The following is a 6,533-nucleotide window of genomic DNA, read 5'->3' as shown; positions in this document are numbered from 1 at the left end:
GACCGGTTATTTGGACTATAGAGACCGGTGAAACAACTGGTCTCTATGACTAACCGGTTGTCAACCGGTCTTTATACTAGACATAGGGACCGGTTCCATTCAACTTAAGTGGTTTCCATTCAACTATAGAGACCAGTTGCTTATTAATTAAGCGGTCTCTATTCTTTTTTATTTATAAAAAAAAAACTGCAGACCAAACATACCTGCCGCTAACATCAAAACCAACACCAAAAGCATAGATTTATAGATTTTTCTGGATAATCAAAAAAATCTTTATTTGGCAAAAATACAAATTTACATTCACATGTGTTAATCTCCACTGATACAAATAAAATGTTAATACAAATGAAAAATCGTATACAAGCTAAGTCTAGCTTAACTGCATCTTTTCATTAACACTTGGATATAATTAGCCACAATGGTTCTTGAATTTTCTACCCCATTCACTAGAGTTCATCATCTATAAAAAAGCAAAAACAAAAACAAAAAATATGAAATGATATCATTATTATAAACCCAAATCAAGAGAAAATGCTCAAATAAATATAAATAAAAGTTAGTAAAAATATACATAAATATCACAGATCTAAAAGAAGAAAGAAACAAAGTCGATACCGCATAATGAAGATCCGTCAGAATTGTTTTCGTATTTATCCAGTGGACTAAAGTTTCCCTTTAGATCTGTAAAAATAAAAAATAAATATTTTAGATCCAACCCAAAAGGAAAAAAAATAAAAACCATTAAATCTAGCTTAGAGTATGCAGTAATGTTTTTACGTGCTTTTGTCTACTTGATTTTTAAAGATGAACAAGAATCTATTGGGGTTTGATAATAGATTGATTGGTATTCTTGAGAGTAATATTGGTGGTTGATTAAGAGAAGGAAAAGAGATGGCTGTAAAAACATGACGAATGGTAATAATTGAAGGAGAAAACACAAAATGAGAGAGAAAAGGAGTGTCAATTGAAAAATAAAGTATGAAAACTGAAATAGGATATAGATCATTGGATGTGGTGATTTGGCAATCCAAGTGATCTCCTTTCATTTTGCATCGTTGGATTGATTTGGCTCAACTACTCCCCTTTAATTTTGGTGAACATTATCTCAATTCTTTACTTACTATAAAATCATATTATTATCATATTTTAGTTTTAATTTATACTACCTATATAAACAAACTAACTCCTCCCAATTTAACACTCTACCTTTAAAATTTCTAATTTACCCTTTTAATCTATACTACCGTCAAACACTTAATCCCTGAAATTTCAAAAATACCCTTAAAAAAAACTTTTACGCGTGTCCTTCCCTTCCCTGAAGTTGCTCACATAGTGTACCCAAAAAACACATGCGTTACTGAATTTAATAATCAAGCGCACTCTAAAACAACAATGGCGGTTTGCACTTTCAGTCAGACTAAGAAACATGTGAATTGAATCATACATTCATGTAATAACACGGTACCGCTACTTAACTAGCGTTTGTTTTCTTATGCCCCGCCGCATCGCACGGGCACAAGGCTAGTCTATAATATATGTATACGTATATGTATAAAAATCATATTATTATCAATTTTTAATCTATAATATAACATGTTACAAATAACTTACAAGTATAAGTCATTTACATGCGTGTTTCGGGGTACCATGTTTTTGTTTCGTTGTTATTATGCATAAATAACTTTGCTAATTACTAAATTCTTATGTGATAAGTTAATTCATTGTCTAATATATTTCGAAAATTATAAAGGGGGTGTTTTTATTACGTTTACAAAAAAAATTTACGTTTTATTTTCCGAAATTATAATGGGGTGTTTGTTATTTCGTAGTTATACAAATTTTGCGTTTTCAAATTATATTATGCATTTTCAAAACTGCATTTTAAAAAAGTTGAGGCAATAATCACTTTAAAATGTAATCACAAACACTCTCTAAGTACTCAAATTATAAGCTTTAATTAATGTTTAATATACCTTTTAAATAATTAAAATTGAAGTGATCCCAAGCGTATGAAAATTGCATACCGATTTAGCAATTTTGAATGATACCATCTTAATTTATGCTATATTATAAAATAAATAGCATTTTGAGCTTCGAATTTTCAACAATTCACTAAAATCACATTATATTAATTACCTACACTACTCGCCGTCATTACATCGCCACCACCGCCATAACACAAAACGTGATTTTTCCGATTTTGACGGATCAATGTGTTGTTAGACACTTAAATAATGATAATTAGTTTTACACTATATTAGTTTTTATAGACTTTTAATGCATCAAAATGATATTTTTAAGTGTTGTCACTTTGTTCTTATTTTAAGGGTGTTCTTACTAGAGTATCACCTTATGACTGTTTGGCAAGAGCTTTTGGGAAGCTTTAACTTTTAATTTTGAACAAAAAACTCCTATTATGTTAAAATCTTTGTTTGGATGCAACTAGTTTTAACTTTTCGATGAAGCTTTTAGTTATTAAAGTATACAAATATCATACCAAACAATTATTAAAGTATGTATGTTTGTATGTATGTATGTATGTATGTGTGTGTGTGTGTGTGTATGTATGTATGTATGTATGTATGTATGTATGTATGTATGTCTAATCATTGGGCCTATTAGTACCAATATGATCACCATTTGTGTAAATAGGCTAAATGGGTTGTGTATGTTCGTTAATTGACCCATTGGGCCTTGAACCTCTTATATATATATATATATATATGGTAACACTCCGGTGAGAACACTCTTAAAATAAGATCGGTGAAAACACCTTAAAAACATCATTTTGATGCATTAAAAGTCCATAAAACTCACATATTGCATAAATAACTATCATTATTTAAATGTTTAACAACACATTCATCCGTCAAAATCGAAATAATCATGTTTTTTGTTTTGTGCATCCATCTTGGATGCATATTCATCAAAATGATGCATCCAACAAAAAACGTGATTTTTTCGATTTTGATGAATCAATGTATTGTTAAACACTTAAATAATGATAATTAGTTATGCACTATGTCAGTTTTATGGACTTTTTATGCATCAAAATGATGATTTTAAGGTATTCTCACCATTCTTATTTTAAAACTATTCTTATTTGATTGTCTATATATATATATATATATATATCATTTGGCCTATTAAGCCCGACATGTTTCTCGATCATTCAATTGTGCCTAACATGATGCATCGATAAGTATGAGATGTATGTGTGTTTAATCATTGGGTCTATTGGGCCCAATATGTTCAGTAGTAGAGATGTGCATGGTCCAGTTTGAACGGTTTTAGCCTAAAGTTTCAACCAAACCTAAACATACGGTTTAACATTTTTTTCAAACCAATCCGTCCAAATTGTTATGTCAAACCAGACAAACTAAAACCAATTAAACCAGTTTGGTTTGAACGAAATGGTGTTTTTAAAAAAAAAAGTAAATGTATAAAAGCATATAACATTTAAGATTCGATATCATAACATAACAAAATATTTTTAAGTCTTATTAAGCAAAACAAACATAACAATTTAATATTTGATAATGTCTACATTTTTAACAAATAATAAGTATATATAATTTACATTATCAACTATTAACATAAATATAAACTTACAAATATTATATTTAAATGGTCTGGTTTGGTTTTTCCGGATTGTATAATATCTAAAACCGAAACCAACCAATCCGTCCAATTATCTCGATTTAAATGGTTTATCCCCCCCCCCCCCCCCCCCGTTAAATGACTCAAGGTCCACCACTAGTTGTATTTGCTCGTTATCATACGAATGGGCCCACCTTTCTTGTAACAATAATTAAAAAAAAGACCAAATTAAAATAAAATAACAATTTTATATCATACTAAACAAAAGATATATAAAAGAAGAAAGGAGATATTTTAAAAAATTTATTTATAAAATTGATATATTAAAATTTTAAAAGTTATATGTACAGACAGTTAATTTAAGTATATATATCTTTGTCATTACAATAACATTAAAAGTTATTTTAACGATTGAAGTATAATAAATTTTGTTGTTTGTTGTGAATATGGTTATATTGAATGTATAAGTTGGGGAAATTTTTTTTCTCAAGAAAAGATAGAGACCGGTTAGTTATAAATTAAACTAACGGTCTCTATTCATTTTAGGAAGGAAAAATGCATCTAATAATAAGAATAGAGACCGGTTGAGTACAAAATAAGTGGTCTCTAAACTTTAAATTCTTTTGTACTCAACAGGTCTCTATAATTTTTTCAACCGATCTCTATTCCTATATAAATATAGAGACCGGTTGAGTAAGTATAGAGACCACCGTTTTATAGAGCAACCGGTCTCTATTATTTTAACCGGTCTCTATTACCCCAAATTTGTAGTAGTGATATATATATATACTAATCTTGTGCCCGCGCGATGCGGCGGGTCATCGGAAAAAAACACTGGTTAACGGTACCGTGTTATTACATGAATGTATGATTCAACTCTAGTGTTTCTTAGTCCGGCTGAAAGTGCAAACCGCCGTTGGTGTTTTAGAGTGAGTGTTTTTTATGTTGATTCATTATTAAATTCGGTAACGTGTGTGTGTTATTTTGATATACTATGTGAGCAATTTCAGGGAAGAGAAGGGACACGCGTAAAGTTTTTTTTAAGGATATATATATATATTTGGAATTTCAAAGATAATGTGTTTGATGGTAGTATAAATTAGAAGGGTAAATTAGAGATATTAAAGGTAAAATGTTAAATTTTTAGGGGGTAGTTTGTTTATATAGATAGTATAGATATATATATATGTGAAATGTTCATTTGAAAACTAAAATTTATGTGAAAACTAGAAAACTGACCAAAACACACTGTGATCTTAATTTAACACAATGTGTTTTAGTTGCATTTTTTAAAAACACAATGTGTTTTTGATAGCGCATGAAATCAGAAAATTGTTCAAACACATTGTGATATGAACTAAACACAATGTGTTTTCTAAATAAAAAATAAAAACACGTGGTGTTAAATTCAGATCACATTGCGTTTTGGCCATTTTTCTAGTTTTCACAAAAATTTTAGTTTTTAAATGATTACAACCCATATATATATATACTCCTTTATAAAAGGGATTGGATTTAAGTAATAAGAACCTGATATTCCTAATTTGCCCTTGATCTTAATTCATTTTTATATACCCATCCATACATTAAGACTAAATTACCCTTACAAAACAATCTGACACAAGTACACTACTTGAAACCCTTACTCATTCGTTGCCCCCCCCCCCCCCTCCTCTTTCAACCCCTAAAAAATTTTCACGTCTCCGCTTCAATCCACCATGGTTGTCCAACGGATTTTAATACACCGTTCGTTGGAAGAGAAAGGGGGTGAGGAGAAAGTCATTTTAATTCAATCCAGTCGATTTCAAAATTTTCAATCCACCCGATTTCAATCAACCGGTGTTGATGGCGTTGCCGCCCAACGGAATTCAACCGGAATTCAGCATGTTTATTTCAAACCGCAACGGGTTTCTATTATTTGCAATCACCATCCGCAATTGGTAAATATTTGTGATTGATATTTTTTTCTTAACTTCGATTTATGTATTTTCTTAGAACATTTTCAATAATCTTCATCATAATTATTATCTTTATCCATCCATTGTTATTTTTACATGGATAAAGTAACGTTTTAATATTTGATGGTTGAACTCTTTTGTCCTTACAAGTCATTTATTATTGATTATTGATATATATTGTATATAGTTATGTAAGGTCGGTTAATATGCAGGTAAATCTTCGAATTCTTATGGAGTTTTAGATGAGGTCGAATAGGGTAATTTTTCCTTCCCAAGTTCATATGAGTAGGGTTTTAAATATTTCAGTTGGGTAATATTTTTAATGGGAGGTTATAAGTTTTTGATTTATTTTCATTTTAGCAATCTTATATTCAAGTTTATTCAATGGATGTAGCTTCAACTATCCGTTGGTATCATTGTTAATTTTTTTAATTTTTTTTAGCAATCTTATATTTGCTTCACACCACTTTTCGTTTAGCTATCATGTGGTCTCCTATGTTATAATTTTATTTGTAACTGATCATCTTGCTGACTTTGTGATCATTTCGTTGTTTGTTAAGAAAGAAAAAACATGATTAGATTTGTTTCATGAATTTGATTGTCGTCTTAAATCAAGATTTTGTGTGTAAATTTGCAACGTTGCAGGAATTGGTTATGCCAACATTTCTATAATGTTTGATACAACCTCAAGTAAAGCTAAAACAACACCTGTTCAATGACCTGCTTTTGGAGGAAGTAAGAACTTAACTAAGAATCCACCATACACATTGTATAGTCGCTTTCATGTAGAGTTATCACATAGTATTAATAAACAAAAGTAACTACAGGAGACGCGAGAAGCAATGGAGCAGTCAGAAGTGGGGCTCCTTAAAAAAAGCGTTGCCCATTGAAGTACGAAAAATTGGCGTTGGCTGAGTTAACCAAGATTAATGGTAAATTTGGTAAATATAGCAAGTATTTGGTCATCATAAATTT

The 6,533-nt window shown here is 30.0% G+C and overlaps 1 long non-coding RNA gene across 1 annotated transcript; it reads right to left on the bottom strand.

The window, feature by feature from the left end:
* Window positions 1–258: 258 nt before the first annotated feature.
* On the bottom strand, window positions 259–949 carry LOC122602235. The gene is made up of 3 exons (XR_006324186.1): window positions 778–949; window positions 616–681; window positions 259–460 (listed from the first exon to the last, which is right to left on the bottom strand). It is a non-coding gene; the product is annotated as an uncharacterized LOC122602235 (long non-coding RNA).
* Between the last annotated feature and the right edge of the window lie 5,584 nt (window positions 950–6,533).

This window comes from Erigeron canadensis, chromosome 5 (assembly GCF_010389155.1).
Source record: "Erigeron canadensis isolate Cc75 chromosome 5, C_canadensis_v1, whole genome shotgun sequence".
Lineage (NCBI taxonomy): Eukaryota > Viridiplantae > Streptophyta > Magnoliopsida > Asterales > Asteraceae > Erigeron > Erigeron canadensis.
The sequence above is the reverse complement of the archived record's forward strand: the minus strand, read 5'-3'. Positions and strand labels throughout refer to the sequence as shown.